Source organism: Panthera uncia (genome assembly GCF_023721935.1).
Source record: "Panthera uncia isolate 11264 chromosome B2 unlocalized genomic scaffold, Puncia_PCG_1.0 HiC_scaffold_25, whole genome shotgun sequence".
Taxonomy (NCBI): Eukaryota; Metazoa; Chordata; class Mammalia; order Carnivora; family Felidae; genus Panthera; species Panthera uncia.
In genome coordinates, this window is record NW_026057581.1 from 22,139,058 (window position 1) to 22,157,178 (window position 18,121).

General features: G+C 41.9%; 1 protein-coding gene across 3 annotated transcripts in view; it reads left to right on the plus strand.

Annotated features, from left to right (window-relative positions):
- The window catches only part of LYRM4 (LYR motif containing 4), a 174,346-nt gene that overhangs the window by 119,687 nt on the left and 36,538 nt on the right, over positions 1-18,121 (plus strand). The window contains exons 3-4 of one of the 3 annotated variants that reach the window (XR_007463062.1): positions 5,226-5,357; positions 6,654-6,802. The exons of the other annotated variants lie outside the window; for them this stretch is intronic. The gene's annotated coding sequence lies outside the window, so the exon portion shown is untranslated. The remainder of the gene's footprint in view (positions 1-5,225; positions 5,358-6,653; positions 6,803-18,121) is intronic. 3 annotated transcript variants of the gene reach the window in all.

Genomic DNA, 18,121 nt, shown 5'->3' on the forward strand with positions numbered 1-18,121 from the left:
TCACATAGATTGGTTTTCCTGTTTTTATACTTTCCACAAATGGAATCTGGCTACTCTTGCTCAATATTATTTGAGATTCGTCCATATTATTCTGTGCTGGTGTGGATGGTTTGTCCTCAGGGCTGTATATTTTTTCATTGTGTTAATACACCACAAAACTTATCTATCCTTTTTTACCACTGATGGGTATTTGGGTAGTTTCGAGTTTAGGGCTGAATAGTGCCAATATATATATATTTTGGTACTTATCTTTTAGTGGATGGTCATTCTAGGACTGGAACTGCCTGGTCATAGACTTTGCATGTATTCAGCTCTAGAAGATTCAGCCAAGCGGTTTTCCAAAATAGATGCACCAAATTGCATCCCCATGGATGCATGCAATTTATATTCTAGTTGTTCCACATCCTTTCTAATACTTGGCATTTTCTGTCCTTTTTCATTTTAACCACTCTAGGGGATATGGTGGTTTTAATTTTAATTTTTCTAATAACTCACAAAGATGAGCCCCTTTTCATGTATTTGTACATGGAGGGATATTTCATGTTTAGAGATTGGAATACCCATTAGAAAGTTGTCAGTGTTGTTCAAGTTGATGTATAGACATAATACAATCCCAGTCAAATTACTAGCAATTTTATTTTTGCAGAAACTGAGAAGCTCATTTAAAAATTCACATGGGTATTCAAAGGACCAAGGATAGCCAAAGAATTCTTACAGAAAATGGAGAAAGCAAGAATACTTGTACTATTGCATAGAAAGGTTTCTAAAGCTTTGGTAACTAAGACAGTGTTACTGGTGCAGGGCAAGGCTAACAGATCAATGGAACAGACTAGAGTCCAGAAACGGGTCCACTTCTATACTGTCATCTGATCTATGGCAGAGATGACACTGCATTGCAGTGGGAAAAGGATAGCGTTTTCAATAAATGGTGTTCAGCTATTTGGGTAACTATTTGGAGATAAAAGAATCTTGACCTCTTCCTCATTTCATGCAAAAAGTGGATTGTAGATTTAAATGGGAAAAATAAATAAATATATATGTGTACTTTCAGAGGAAGACCAAAGAAAACAACCTTACTACCTGGGAGTAGACAAAGATTTCTTAAATAGGACACAAAAAGTATGAACCATAAAAAATTAATATATTGGGCCATGTTAAAATTGTGATGTCAGGGGACCACTGGTCAGTTCGGTGGTTAGAGCATGTGATTCTTGACCTCAGGGTCCTGGGTTCAAGCCCCATGTTGGGCATGGAGCCAACTTAAAAAAATTAATTTAGGGGCGCCTTGGTGGCTCAGTTGGTTAAGCAGCCAGCTGCGGCTCAGGTCATGATCTCACAGTTTGTGAGTTCAAGCCCTGCGTTAGGCTCTGTGCTGACAGCTCAGAGCCTGGAACCTGCTTCAGATTCTGTGTCTCCCCCGCTCTCTCTGCCCCTCCCCCACTCTCTCTCTCTCTCTCTTTCTCTCTCTCTCTCTCTCTCTCTCAAAAATAAACATTAAAAATTTTTTTAAAATAAAAATGGGTGAAAATTTTGAACATTCACAAAAGGTGATAACCAGATGGCCATGTTTTTTCATTTTCTCCTTACTTTTAATAAGAGAATATGTATGTCGTGTATATATTCAGCTACTCTTTACTACTGCCATTCTAAAAGAGTATGCCTAGAAAACATCAATAATATGTATAATTACATGAAAACATGATGTCCTTTCAATATTACTGTTTTAGGTTCATGTTGTTTTGATGCCATGGACATATAAACATGCAGAATCTAAAGCATGCAACAGCAGGAAACACCAGATGGTTTCGCACATACTTATAACCCTAAAAAAAAATTAGCTTTTCCATTACCGTGAAATGTGAGCAAACAGATCTCCTCTGCCTCCTGCTTCTCTCCTTTTCCCTCTCCCCCTCCCTTCTCTCTCTCCTCCCCTCCACCCCTGTCTCTCTCTCTCTCTCTCTCTCTCTCTCACACACACACACACACACACACACACACACACACACACAGTTCAGTCTTTGAGCTATGGACATCTCATCCCTGACCCAGAGCCACATCGGGCTCACTATTGCTGGTCACTAGTGTCATCTTTATGGAAATAACGAAAGGACACATAAGTGGCAGGAATAGATGAAGTGCAGAAGCCTGTGGTGTTCTCTGCTTGGAAATTTTTCAAAGCTGAAGATTTAATGTTTTTTTAGGGAAATGAAATAGGTGTAAACTTGACCAAGTTAAAACATTCTGCTCTAATACATACTTATTAATTAGAATCATCTGGAGGGTTCTGAAAACATGCTGATACCTGGGATCCTGGGTGCAATCTGGAGGATTTGTTTGATCCTGGGAGGTTTTGTTTTGTTTTGTTTTTTAATTTTTTAAGTTTATTTATTTTGAGAGAGTGAGAGCACGAGCAGGGGAGAGGTAAATAGAGAGGGAAAGAAAGAGAATCCCAAGTAGGCTCCACACACACATCAGTGCAAAGCTCGATGGAAGACTTGAACTCATGAACCTCAAAACCATGACCTGAGCTGAAACCAAGAATCAGATGCTTAACCAACTGAGCCACCATGCTCCCCTGGACCCTGGGAGTTTTAAAAGCTCTGTGGGTGATTCTGATGTGCTGGTAAGGTTGTGACCCCTGCGGGTGCTTAAGTCAGGGTGCAGTTAAAACTGAAATCCTACGTTGATTGCTCCAAAGAGCCACCCTGTTAGACTACCTCATTTGTGTTTTGGTATGACTGAGGAGGAGGGATATTTTTTCCTTTTAGAGTACTTCTCCAGGGACCTGAGTCCTGGGAATGACTAACAGAAAGTGGTAAAACTGTCTTTTCAGGAATATGCTCAGATGTTCTACACAGCGTCCCCTACCTTCCTAGTTACCCCAGGAGCACCTCACTGCAGATAGTGTGCACACAGTGCTAGTTCAGCAGAGAAGGCTACTGCAAACAAGAAGGATCTAGATTTCTAGTGCATCCGGCCATCCTCCCTCCTTCCTTCTCAGCCCCACCACACTGATTAAGAATTCATGATTGTAACTCAAGTATTTCAATACCGTGAAAGCACAGAGCCCTGGCAGTTCCTTCCAAAGAGAAACATGGTGGTAGTGGCTGTTAAAATTTTTATTTTTTAAATGCCATTGTGAATATAGATATACTGTAATGAAAATAAATCACTAAATTTTTTACATAATTCATACAGCCTTTTGTAACTGGTTTCTTCCATGATTAATATCTTATTTACTTTCCCCTTCAGTAACCAAAAATAATTGATGTACTACATTTTAATATTTTGTATTTGTACTGCTTTAATTGATTTCATAAGTTATTCCAAATGCTGACCGCAAAGGTTATTTTATACTCATCTAATAATCGATTTAAGGTTGTAATATGTTGGGGGAACATAGATTATATACAACAGTTTGAAGACCATGCAATAGAAAAGTCTAAATAAGGTAAATAAAGGAAAACTTTTAAAGATAAAACCTACTAGTCTACTATGTAGCTAATAGATTTTTTCATATCTTAAGTTTTTTCCATTCTTTACCCATGTCCTCTGCCAACCAAAGAGCAAACAGGAGATAAATTTTAATCTCCAACCCTTAATCTGATTCTTATTCTTAACACGTTTTTCATTCACTAGATCAGAATATTGTTATTTAATAAAGGACCTAAATTTGTACACCATTAACCTTAATTTGGAACATTTTGGTTACTCAGTAATTTAACAATTTCTTCTAGTTTTGCATACATCATATATATTACCCCATGCAGAGGCTCAACTTTTTCAGTAGGTTGGACAGGACCAGTAGGTAGTATTATATTCTTCATTTGTCTAATGAAGTCCAGAGAAGTTAGACTGTGACTTTCTCTATTATAAATACAGGATGCAACTATTACTAGAATTCCATTTTTCTGATCTAAATCCTTTGCTCCGTTTGTTTGGGGAGCATTTTCATCTCTGTTAATTTAGGGCCCAGTCAGTTCGGAGGCAGAGGAAGGGAAGGAATATATCTACTAGTCAGTGATAGCCACTGAATTCAAACACTGAGCAGGATGCCACTCAGACCTCGACTTGGTTGAGAATCACACCCCTGAGAAGCCAGCACTTTGGCCTCCAATTTTCAGTTGAGGAAATGGAGACTCAGGGAGTCTACTAACCAGTCCCAAAAGAGTGAGACCCAGGTCTGTCAGGTGCTGAAATTCCTTATTTGCTACTTCTCCAGGAATTCAGCATCCAGTTAGGAGGGAGGGGAAATTACACACACACATGGACACACCTGAAATTAAAGTACCATTTACTGTTCTGGAAGTTGCAGAAAGAGTAGTCACCAAGTTAAAGGGTTCCAGAGAAACAAAAGATCACTTCTGAATGGATGGTCAGCAAAACTCCTTTTTCACTGAGAAGATTCGCCATGGCTAAAGTCTAAGAAAGGAGATTTGGGCAGGCCAAGATTAGATAGATAGATAGATAGATAGATAGATAGATAGATAGATAGATTTCAGTAGGCAAAATAAACAAGATGGGTGGATGGATGGATGGACGGATGGGAGGAAGGAAGGAAGGAAAACATTCCAGGGAAAGATGATAGCTTAGAAGGAGAAAGCCAAAGAGATGGGGTAAATGAGGATGTAGGGAATAGATGAGCAACAGGAAAAGCAGATTTGAAGACCTTGCATATATGCTGAATGAGCATGGCTAGTTTAATATATGCCCAATTCCAAATGCTAAGATAAGTGCTGCTAGGTTAAAGGAAGCATCAAGAATTTTTGAACTGAGCTGATCCCATAAAGCTTCACAGCAGAGCGTGATTTGAGGTGGATATAAAGATAGGTATGAATTTTAAGGAAAATTCTTGAACAAAATGTCAAGATGGGAACACTAAGACCTAAGGTATGATTGCCAGGTAGAGATGAGAGGACAGCTTTGCTTTATGAGAGACTTTGCAGTGGGTTAGGAGGCAGTGCAGAACCATTGAAAGTGTTTTAGTTCAAATGCTGCCCTCACCAACCTCTTTATTGTAAATACAATGGATAAAATATAATAAAAACAAAAAATAATTTTCATCCTTTTATCTTACATAATCTCTTAACTTTTAACCATGTGTTGACCTATTTCTCTCCTGGTTTTTGAAATACCCCCACTGTCCTGGCTTCTCTTTTACCATTATTTAGTCCCCTTTGTGGGCTCCTTTGTTCACCCATCTCCTTGTCTCCCCGCATTACCAGAGTCTGCCCTACTCATCTTCATCCTCTTCAGAAATGACCTGAGTGGCAGTGACACCTAAATATATGTTTCCAGCCCACACTTCTCTCCAGACTACACCCTGATCTGCCTTCCTCCTTGACGTTTCACCCGGGGTGAGTACGGCACCTGCTGTCAACCTTGCCCTGTCCAACCCAGCTCTTGCCCAGACATAGATCTGGTCCTGACCCTCCCTGTTGAAAACTCTCCTGTGACTCTCCATGAGGTGGCATTTGCCCATTTCCCAGTGTGGCCCAGCTGAGTGTCAACATTCTGAACCCACCTACACAATGAGTGTACCAAGGCCTTCTCCCCACCCACATTCCCCTATAATAATGGACCTTTAAAAAATTCCCACTCAAACAGATGGGCATGATGCCTCTAGAAATCTTTGTTTCTTCCAGAGTTGACCCTCTTCCAACCCAGCAAAGGCAATGGCAGTGATTATTTAGATTTCTGCTCCACAGGCATAACCTCAAGAGCTGTAGACCAGAGGAAAGAACCCTCCATAGCACAAATTTATCTCTCTCTGAGGCAGGTGCTTTGGAAAAGAATATTATTAAAGCTGGCTTGTGACGTTATGTTCATGGTCAGTCTTCATTGCCAAGAGTACCTGCCAAAGGTTTATCTGCCCGTATTTGCTTATGCTAGAAATATGATAAATTACTCCTATTCTATATAAATGCGAATGTATATGTATTCTATATAAATACATCTGTGCATGCACGCACATATATACATACAAAACATGCATGTGTGCATACATATATATATACATAGGCACATTCACATTCACACACGTGCCCCAATACACATATGTATATAAAACTGTTGGGGAGTGGGGACCATTTTTCTTTTTTCTTTTTTCCCCTTCTCTCTGAGTCTGTCCCAAAGTCAACAGAGTGGGGTATACTTTGTGATGGTGTTGCCTTGGAGTTTAGTGCTGACACTCTTTTTCAAAGTCCTGTATTCTCTTTTCCTCAGCCACCCTGGCTGGCAGTAGGGGCTGTGGATTGCACGGAAGTCCCGGGTGCTCTCACCACAGTCTCTGCCCACGGTCTTGATTGAAATCCAGCTCACGTTATAGCGCTCAGGCTCAGGCATTGTTAGAACTGAGAGATATATTCAATTTTAAGCAAGAACAAACTAAATCTGCCTTCTAAGGAAAAGTAGGCCCAGCCTCCTGTGGCATTTCTTTAAATGGATTAATATGTTGATCTGGGAGAAATCGGGAGCCATCCTTCATGTTTTCATTATGAAGCCAGGTGAAATGAAAACCAAATCTTACTGCTAAATGCCACCCCTAGGAATTCTGCAGTGTTGTTTCTATTTTAAACCAAACTGCAGGATTTTTTCTTTAGTTAAAGCATAATGTTGTAAATTTCAGTATTCCTTTCTTTTTTTAACTTTAGACACCATTTAGTTGCTTCCTGTTTGCAGAGCTCATACCAGGAACATTTTATAATATTAAGCGGCTGTGAATATCTAATCACATGAGAAACAGTTGCTGTGTATCTACCTTCACGTGTTGGAGAAATTGCAGCCTGAGCCTGGTAATAAGGTACTAATTATCAGAGTACTGCATCATAGTCCTTAGCAGACACCTAAGCCTTTATTCACTTAAATGTTTGTTTTTAAGTGAAATTATCAGTCATAAAATAAATCATAGGCATGAAATGGTGACTTTTGTCATGCTAAATTATTCTTGGTGATTTAGGGTAAAACACTTTTCCATGTCGTGTGCTTTCACTCAGTATCTGTTTATAAATGAGCAAACATGGGGGGGGCGCCTAGGTGGCTCAGTTGGTTAAGCGTCCAACTTCAGCTCCAGTCACAGTCTCACGGTTCATGAGTTCGAACCCCACATCAGGCACTATGCTGACAGCTCAGAGCATGGAGCCTGCTTCAGATTCTGTGTTTGCCTCTCTCTGCCCCTCCTGCTCGTGCTCTCTTTCTCTCTCAAAATAAATAAACATTAAAAAAATAAATGAGCAAATATGATTTTAAGAGAATGGAAGAATACTTTTCTCTGTTTTCTTAGTTACACACTCTGAACTTGTCATCCTGTACTGTTTATCTGAGTTTAAGGGGAAATTTCTGGAAGAAAGACTGACTGAGCATTGCTTTTTTATTATTATTATTTAAATTCAAGTTAGTTAACATATGGTGTAATAATGGTTTCAGGAGTAGAACCCAGTGATTCATCATGTCCATATAACACCCAGTGCTCATCCCAGCAAATGCCCTCTTTAATGCCCATCACACATTTGGCCCATCCCCCCACCCACCTCCCCGCCAACAACCCTCAGTTTGTTCTCTGTATTTAAGACTCTCTTATGGTTGCCTCTCTGTCTGTTTGAAACTATTTTTCCCCCTTCCTTTCCCCCATGGTTTTCTGTTAAATTTCTCAAATTCCATGAGTGAAAACATAGCAGTCTTTCTCTGGCTGACTAATTTTGCTTAGCACTCTAGTTCCATCCACATTGTTGCAAATGGCAAGACTTCATTATTTTGATCACCAAGTAATATTGCCTTGTGTATATATCTTTGTTATCCATTCATCAGTTGATGGACGTTTGGGCTCTACTTCACACCTGTCAGAATGGCTAAAATTAACAACTCAGGAAACAATGGATGTTGGTGAGGGTGTGGAGAAAGGGGAACCCTTTTGTACTGCTGGCCACACTGGAAAAAGTATGAAGAGTCCTCAGGAAACTAAAAGTAGAACTACCCTACAACCCAGCAGTGGCGCTCTGTTTATCCAAAGGACACAAAAATGCTGATTCAAAAGGGCACGTGCACCCCAGTGTTTATAGCAGCGCTATCAACAATAGCCAGATTAGGGGCATTGCTTCACAAGGCAAAGTTCAAAATGCTGAGAGGGTGTTTCATCTTCGGAACTCAGCTGGAGTGGAAGGTCAGGGTCTTGTGACCTCACCATGATGTTTATTGTAATTTGAAACCCTTGAAGATTTGCAGGCAGCTACCAGGCTGCTTCTGGGGAGCCTTACAGCAGTCAAGATTCCTCTCCCTGAGGGGACCCAGAATATCCCCTTGCGTTAGGCTATTTCTGTTTGCACAAAAACAGATAATAGGTTCAGAAGTGTGGGTTGGCTTGGAACAGATCTGAGATGGGGCTTTATTCTAATGACACCTGGAGAAATGGGGCAGCTCAGCAAAGATTGCCAGCCATTTACCTGTCTTACCTCACCATAGACAGGTCCTTCGCGATGGAACGGCAGCTCCCAAAGTTCACCTTTTCCTTTCCTGTTGCTTTGCTGCTGCATCTTTGCTTCCCCACCCCCACCCCTGCTGCTTATTCTTTCTGCTACTGGTGGGCTGGCTGACTCTGTTTCAAACAATTGCTTCAATTCCCTCCATTTGGAGCACACCCACCCTCCATGGGCAGAGTTCCTGTGGTCTGGCCAGGTACCTGTGGTCCGTGCACCTCTGCCACTCGACAGAGAAGGCGCCATGAGCCTCAGCTTGGTTCATCTTGCATTTAGGCTGCGTCTCTGGGACACGGTCTTCCTCTTCAGAGCTAGCAATGTGGCCTCATTGTCTTGGATTCGATACAGGAGTATTCATTTCATACCTTTGCCTCCTGTTTTGGCAAACACTCTAGAAGACAGATGATAGAGTCCTATTGAAGAATTCACTGTTGGATGACCAAGATTATAAATCTGTGTGGTTACCTCTGGAGAACTCTAGGTGAAATGAGAATGTCTGGTTTGTCCCACCTGCCTCCACAGGTATCTCAAGACTTTTCTCTCTGCTCTTTTTTTCTTAGCCATATACATCAACTGTTACTTATTTTGCAGGGAACATGTATGATACTTTGGAACACACACAAAGTGTAACATACAAGAGTGTATATATAGTGTGAATACAGGCTGTACCCCACCAGAGATCTTTGCTTTGCTTTGTTTAATGCTTTAAACTTTCCTAAATGCTCTCCCATCCTTTATCACTTTAATCTTTCAAGTAACTAGGAGAGGCTAATCTCCACCTTTTGCTGCTGAGAAAACAGACCTAACACTACAGACAGAACCATTATTACAATCCCAGTTTTCTGATACATTCCACAACGTCTTGACACAAAAGTGTACGATCACTGAATGATGTGTGCATGCATGGCTCCCCCCCACCCTGCCAAGCACACACACACACACACCTGTTGCGACTCATTTATTGAAAACTGATAGAATTTACCAGCATCGATAATTTTTCCATTCTGTATATGGTATTGGCGGCTGAGAAATTAATGATTAGCCTAGTAAAGATGGAGTCTGAAAACCTGTCCTATGTCTTCAGTATTGTTAGCAGTCAGTCTAACGGTAGGCAGTGTGGGAAACTCAGTGATTCTGTACAGAAAAGAATCAGTGTTTCCAAATCACTCGTCTTCCTAACATCCATCCATTCAACCAGCCATCCTGTTAGAGTGACATCGTTTGGAAAAAGTCCCAGACCTGGGATAAAGGGACCTGAATTCTGATACATGCTTAGTATGTAATTTGGGTTAAGTCACTGTACATTTGTGAATCTGATTTTTTTAAGTTTATTTATTTTGAGAGAAAGAGAGCGAAAGAGTGCAAGCTCGGGGCGGGTGGGGGGCGGGGGGAGAGACAGAGAGAGAGAGAGAGAGAGAGAGAGAGAGAGAGAGAAATCCCAAGCAGACTCCACGTTCAGCACAGAGCCTCAACGCAGGGCTTGAACTCAGGAACCATAAGATCGTGACCTGAGCTGAAATCAAGAGTGGGATGCTTAACTGACTGAGCTACCCAGGCGCCCTATAAATCTGATTTTTGTTTTTAATCTGTAAAATGAGGTGTTGGGATTTTGTTTTCTGATGTTTTCATCCATGTGCAGCATGGTCTTAGGTCCGACACACCATTGTCTACTATAGTATCCCCTTTGTAACCTCCTTACCCACCCACTCCAGAGCCTGGAGACTGGGAAGGGTAGTGTCACTGATGTATTAAAAATCTTCCTTAGGCCCAATTTCCAGGTATTATATGAAATTCCCTCTGCTGCTTAATTCCACTGAGTTACATTTTTCATGTTAATAGGCTAATATTTTTTGAACTTGTAAGATGGAATGTATGGAATGAAATCAATATCTCTGATAATTACTTGACGGGGGTGGGAAGGTTGAGTAGAAAGTCATTTAAAACTCGCAGACTAATATTGATTAAAATTATTGGATTGAAGATTTAGAATATCTAAAATGTAGCCCCGGCATTTACGATGACATGTAGCAGGTCATTTTCTTTACTGGATTTAGGGAAGAACCAGTAATTTAGAATCAGAGCATTCTGTGCATCCCTATATAGGGTGTTCTCAGGCTTTATTCCTGCAATTTCGCATTTTTATGTGGGATGTTCTAAGGGACAAGCAGTTCTCTTTTTCAGAATTATTGGAATCTTTCTTTTGTTATCTTTCAGTATTCACAGAATATGTGGTCATTTCATTCAAGTGTCCATGAATGATTCTAGACAGATCCATAGTTCTTTACGTTTGTTGAATGCCGTATAACAGTGGTTCCCAATTCTGGCTAACCATTCAACATATTTTTTTTTAAGATCACACAGATGATTTTGGTGAGCATCCCTATTGAAAACCACAGGTTTACCAAAAGTGCCAGATTATAATTCACATGGTTTTCTGTCACTTTCACTCATCATGAGAAAGATACAAGAAGCCTTAGTGATGATCCCCCACCCCTTTCACAGAGAAGGCAATTGAGGCTCGGGTTAAGTGAGCTGCCGAAAGTAACACTTCATCTGCTTTTTTTCCCCAATGTCCAACTTCTGCACCGACCCACTGTGTTATAACCTGAAGTCTTAGCCATGTTTCAGATTATCAAAGCTTCAGCAGAAACAAACCTGAAAAACACAGTATATTGTGACAATCATGGAACCACAGAGAAGCAGAGTTAGGTGAATACTCTTCTCGTTTAAGGACCTGAAAGCCCAGCGGCCTTAAGTATCGTGTCAAGGATGTACCACTGGCTGTTACATATATGATCTGTAGGTAAATAAAATAGTAAGTACTCTTACTGTATAGTCAGCCCTTTATAGCATTCTCCACCCACCAGCAGGTTCACCATTAGAGGGCAAGGGGGTAAAACGTCAGCCCAGCTGCACAATTACATTAGCCTTCTGGCCCAGCCTGAAAACCCTACCCAGTCGTTAACAGAGCAGACCCAAAGAGGAGGGCTTTCTTCAGAAGGACACGGTTAATATCTCATTATCTGAGAACAGTTCCCATTAGCATGTTCATTTTAGCTGGGTGTTGAGATTAGCTAGTAGTCAACTCAGGCAGTGAGGAAATGGCCTTTTGATGGGTGGGACTGTAGGAGGAAGGATGCCTGCAAGAGGTAGACAGCCAGAAGGACAGGCAGAATCACGGTATAAGCCAGAGGGAGGTAGCTGGACTTGCCTCCACCTGCCCATTTACCTCCACCATCCATGCCTTCTGATTGCACGTTTTTACCAAAAAAGATACAGTGAAGTAGACTTTTTTTTTAGATCAGAAGGATGAAAGGTTACTAACAGCCAGCTCTGCTTCCTTGTCTAATCTACTATGTCATGCCAGGCACTGAACTACTTACTACAGATGTGTTGTCAGATTACAAGTTGTTTATCTCCGATGGATGTTTCCCCAAGCAGCATAAGTTATATGGGTGCTAACATTTTCCTAAGAAATGCTCTTGGCATCACATACCTGCCAACAACATCTCACTGATCAGGGAAGCAGCATGGTGGAGCAGAAGCACAGAGCTGAGAGGCAGCCAGTGTTTGCATGCTGCTGCCCGGAGGCAATAAAATGAAATTGAGTTAGTGATTTATTTCCAATTCCCATACTCCATGATTCCAGTGACTCATGTTGGCAAGAGTATTATAATCATACTGTAATTCATTCATTACATATGTGTGTATCAGGGCTCCTGGGTGGCTCAGTTGGTTAAGCGGCCGACTCTTGATCTCGGCTCAGGCCATGATCTCGCAGTTTGTGGGATCAATCCCCACATCAGGCTCTGTGTTGACAGTGCGGAACCTGCTTGGGATTCTGTGTCTCCCTCTCTCTCTCCTTTTGCGTCTCTCTCTCTCTTTCTCCCCCCCTCTCTCTCTCTTCCAAAATAAATGTTTAAAATTAATGTTTAGTTTTTTTACTAAATTTTTAATTTTTAATAAATAAATATGTGTGTGTCACCTTCTCTGTCTAGGGGGTTATGCTAGATGCTGTGGGGAATGCAACAATGAGTCCCACAAAGACCTGCCCTTCTGGAGCCTCCCATCCAGCCTGGGAGATCAAAGTATGTCCAGAAAGTTCTCCCAGAAAGTGAAATGAAAAATAATCAGTTGAGAAAGATGTGGAAAAATAAACATAGTTTTTGAGCCTCTCTGTGTGCCCTAGGGACTCTAGTGGATATTTTATATACATTTAATGTAATTATCATGATAATACTGTGGGGTAGGTATTATTATCCCATGTTATAGATGAGGGAGCAAACATTCAGAGAATAAGTAATCTGCCCCTAGTTGTACAGCCAGTATATTGAGCCATGACTCAGAAACAAGCCTTTCTGATTCCAAACTCAGACTTTTTCTATTAGATCATGTCACCTCCGGTTAAAATTCTAGGAGAATTGATACTCAGATAGTTTTGGCAGGGCATGATAAGCGCTTTCTGGTAGAGGAGCCATTCGCTCAAGGGCTTAAATATGGTAGAAGTGGCATATGTTAGCTGGAGAGTATATATATTTCCAGCAAGGACACTGGAGGGAAAAAGCAGTGGGCTGGTAGGAACCCCTGCCTGCATGTACTCTCTGCCACGTGAGCAACACTTGTGAAAGCGTGGCCACGGAGCAGGGAAGGGCTGAGGCAGGTTGCAGGGGCAGATCCGACAGTTACTGCAAAGGCATCTCAGTGCTACTCCAGATTTGGGTGAGAGGTCATATCTGGCTGTGTCTTATGAGTATTTGTGTGTGGAGAGATGAGATCTGAGTCCACTGGACTGGCTGGGGTGCAAAGATGCAGGACTGAGCTGCCGGACCGAGATCAAAGGTCAGACATGGGGAATGGAGACAGCGGAGCATTCTGTGGCCTTCTCATGAAGGTGCTGTCATCAGGGAACCACACCCAAGAGCAGGGGCAGACTGGAGATGCACACGATTTCTTCAGCAGCAGTTCTAGGACTCCAGAGAGTGGTCAGAGCCAGAGTACGTGGGCGTCACGCTTTTGTAGGGGGAAGAGAGTCAAGGTGAAGTAGTAAGCTGGCACTCTACTGTTGACTAAGCACAGTTGGTACATCCTGTGCTATTTGCAGTGGCTGAAGAGAGACCACAGGGAAAGAATAGCGGTGCTAATGGCTAACAATTATTAACTGCCTGCTTGTACCAGGCACTGTGCTCAGCGTTGTGCATACCTCAGTCCCTGTGCATGTCCCTGTGAGGCGGGGGTCATTTTTCATAGCAAGGAGCTAAGACAAGGGGAAGTAAATAAACCAACTAGTAAATGACAAAGCCGGGGTTAGGGCACAGGTCTGATGGCCATTAAGTCCACCGACTTGGTTAAACAGAGAGAAGGAAAAGAGATGCTGTGATGGGGGAAAGTCAGACTCCAAAAAAAGAAAACCGGAGACAGCTGATTCCTGTTTATCAGTTGGCCACTAGATCCTTGGAAAGTAAAGGTCGGGGCTGGAGTGACTTTGCATGACAGGTGCTGGTTCACCACCATTAACATTCACCTGCCTCCCACAAAGCTTGCATATTGAGCTCTTAACTGATGTACTAGAATTTTCCCTACTCGCAATAGAACAGATGGACTGTGGCACGTTATGTGCCTCTCACTGCCCCATATTACTGTAGCCTGAAAGAAGGGTGAATGTCTGAAAGTCAGCAAGGATGCAGGGAGGCCAGAGACACACTGCTGTGCTCATCTGCTTCTGTGCATGAAGGTCTGACATGTAACCTTTGCCCTTCTTTACATTCACCCTACAGTATTTTTAAGCGATGAATGTTTTACTTGCAGTAGTAACTATCTTAATACTGTGATGAGCCAGTAAGATGGCTTATCCTCGAATGGCTTCTACACCATGTGTGTGTGTGCGTGTGTATGCGTGTGCATGCATGCACGCACACATATGATTGTAAATGGAATTGTAGATCTGATGGTTACATTTGCAAATATATTTAATTTTAGGGGGACACTGGCTCAAATTTTTCCATTTTTCTCATAGTATTACTATTTCAATCATGGCTCAGCAGGGAAGGGTTATTTGAAGCTCTGACCACTCACTTAAATTCAAGATATAACAAACCCTCTGATGTTCTGATCTCCACAGCAATGAAAGACTTCAGGGATACATTTTTTTTCTTCCATAAGACATACCAAGATTTTTAGTCTGCTTTTCCCACCAACCTTAGGATATATCGTGTTATCCTGAGATATTTAATAGCCAGATGGATTAGGTAAATCTGACTGCTGAGGGTTACTTTGCAGTTTCTGGCTCTTTCCACCCTGTCCATCCACAAAGAACACTTGGAGACTGTCCAGAGAAGCAGTAAGGACCAACCAGCGGTTTGAGCTGTGACTTTCTAGGAAGGCTTGGATCCCGGCTCTGTGACATACTATATAATCTTGATTAAACCATCCACTGCCATCCCAGCCCCCACTCTAGAGTCTGAGATAATGAGCCAGACACCATCCTTGATGCCTGTGTCCTCGAGATGTGGGGGAATTAATGAGCTAATGCCAAAAAAAAACCTAAAAGAGACTTGGATTGAAGGACCTCTCAGAGGAACAGCCTCCTGTTGCACTGCGTCTCCACCGGCAGGCTTTTCCCACATAGCATGCTTCCTTCAGGCCCTCATCCTCTCATTATCCTCATTTATCCATACCTGTGAGAGTATTCGATATCACTGCAGTAGAACCTGTTCCACTTACAGTTTTGAAAAACCTGAAAATATCACACACCATAATGAAGTTTCAGTGAATTACTAATGATCACTCAGGACTATATGTCCAATGCTAAATTGGCTAAATTTTATTTTCCCAATCATTTATCTGAAACATAAGTATCATCCTACAATCCTAAAAAATAGTAATAGTAAGTAATACGAAATTTTAAGCTTAAAGTACAGTTTTGTAATATCAAACAAGTATCACGTCTGATAAATGAAATTTTGTTAAAGGAGCTGCTGTAGATAAGAAATGAAACTAGAGTTCTGAAAGAAATCCAAAACTTCTATTGAATTTTACATTTAGAAGTGCGTCAGAAATGACAAAGTAATCTTCCTATGTATATTTATAGGTTTCATGAGCACTTATTTCATTTATATATCTTTCATATAAATGGAAAATGATTCCAGAGCAGAGACTGTCATTTTCAGTAATTGTTTCTGGCATGGTTTTAGAAGAGTTTACTTCTAAGGTCTGAGATCATGACCGACCTAGCTTGGTCGGTTAACCGTCCAACTCTCGATTTCAGCTCAGGTCGTGACCTCACAGCTTGGGATTCAGTTTGGGATTCTCTCTTTCTCCCTTTCTCTGCCCTTCCCCTGTCACTCACACACTCTCTCACTCTGTCTCTCTCTCTCTCTCTCTCAAAAATAAATTAAAAAAAAACTTTTAGAAGAGTTAACGTCTTGATTGCTATAAAGTGTGTGTGTGTGTGTGTGTGTGTGTGTGTGTGTGTGTTCATCTCTTCACCAAGTAAATGTTATTACCCACTAACTAACCTGAAAATTTTTCTTTCACTGAAGAAACATTTTCCAAGACTAATCGGTTTTCACACTTTTTCATCTGTGTTTTGCACTTGAGAACATTTAGAAGGCACAGTTCAAATGGACACACTGATCAAGACTCAGATTCAGAGCCTGACTGTCCCAGCCCACATTGTGCAGTCCTCCCCTGCTTATACTGCAAGTATCCAAGAGCCTCGGGCTTGTCAAGGCCTTCACTTCTCCTGTTTTCAATAAACACCTCCTCAGTGCAGTGCAAGGCATGGAGGAGCAGACACGGCCCCTGCTCTCAGGAGCTGGCAGTCTGGGAGAACAGACATTAAACAGACAAGCACACGGGTGACTCTATCACAAGCCAAACTAAGTGCTGACAAGGAGGGCACATGACAGGATGACCAGGGACACCAATCAAGGATGTCTTGAGACCGAGTGACACTTGGTCTGGGCCCTGGCGATAAGCAGAGGTGCGTGAAGGGAGGGTGGAGAAGGGCAGGCGTCCTGCAGGTGGGGACAGACCATGCAGAGACCCTCAGTGCTGCAGAGCACGGCATATTCCAGGAAGTGGAGGAAGAGCCCCTTGCCCTGGCTTCCCCACTCCAAGCCGCTCTGTCCACAAGAGAGAGTGTCTCCACCACCTCAGCCGCCATCTCCTATCAGCGCCACTCATTTATGAGACCTGGAGCTTCAGAGCTTACAGGAGAACTCACCTCAGCAGCACCCCAAGAGAAGCAAGAGGCAAAACAGGACATAATTTGTCCCCCGGTTCACTCGTGCCTAACTTGGCTTGCTAACACAAGCAATCCAGGCAGTGGGGATGGAAGGTCAATAATCCATATTTCTCTGCATAGAATTTTTTTTAGGATTGTGAAATTTTGTATCTGTGTTTACTGTCTTCCTTTGAACAAAGATTAACCTTTTTTAATTTTTTCTAATGTTTATTTTTGAGAAAGAGAGAGAGCATGAGCAGGGAAGAGGCAGAGAGAGAGGGAGACACAGAATCCAAAGCAGGCTCCAGGCTCTGAGCTATCAGCAGCAAATCTGATGAGGGGCCCAAATTCACAAACATTGAGATCATGACCTGAGCTGAAGTCGGACACTTAACCAACTGAGCCACCCAGGCACCCCTTTTTAAAATTTTTTTTCAAACAAAGATTAAAAGGGACCATTTATAAAACAGATAGCCAAATATATTTATTTACCGTTATGCATATTAATATAACAAATATATTTGGTCATATGAGCATATATAAAATTTGGTTAAGCAAATCCAAGGACTTTTTTTTTTAATGTTTTTATTTATTCTTAGAGAGAGAGAGAGAGAGAGAGAGAACACAAGAGGGGGAGGGGCATAGAGAGAGACGGACAGAGAATCCAAAGCAGGCTCCAGGCTCTGAGCTGTCAGCACAGAGCCCGACGCGGGGCTTGAACCCACAAGCCATGAGGTCATGACCTGAGCCAAAGTCAAACACCCAACCACTTGAGCCACCCAGGTGCCCCCAAGGGCTCTTTTTACTTAATCGGGGACAGTATATTTTCTGGACACTGATAACCCACAATTTAAATTATAATCTCATCGTGAACCTTAATTCTCAGGGAAAGGGACACTTACCTACTTCTGGTCATTCATTTTTTTTTTTAATGTTTATTTATTTATTTTGAGAGAGAGCGCATGTGTGAATGGGGGAGGGGCAGAGAGAGAATTCCATGCAGGCTCCGTGCTGTCAGCATGGAGCCTGACACTGGGCTAAAACCCACTAAGGACGAGATCGTGACCTGAGCCAAAATCAAGGACTCCCAATCAACCAAGCCACCCAGGCGCCCCATGGTCACTGACATTTTTGGTGAAACCTGAAGCAATTGTTCATTGGTAGCCTAACCAGGCACTTTAACTACCCATCCCCAGATCCAGCTTAAAATGTGAGGACATCAGGTAGATTATGACTACAAATGTTTGCTTCCTGGTTAAAGAAAAGAAAATCCCACATATCCTTGTTCTGTTAAGGTAATAAAAGGAATTCACATAGAACATAAACATAAATTGCTAAAACAAAAAATGTTTGGCTCAAACACAAGCATTACAGCAAAGCTTACCTGTCACCCAACTAGGAACATCATTAAAAGTAGAAATCTCCA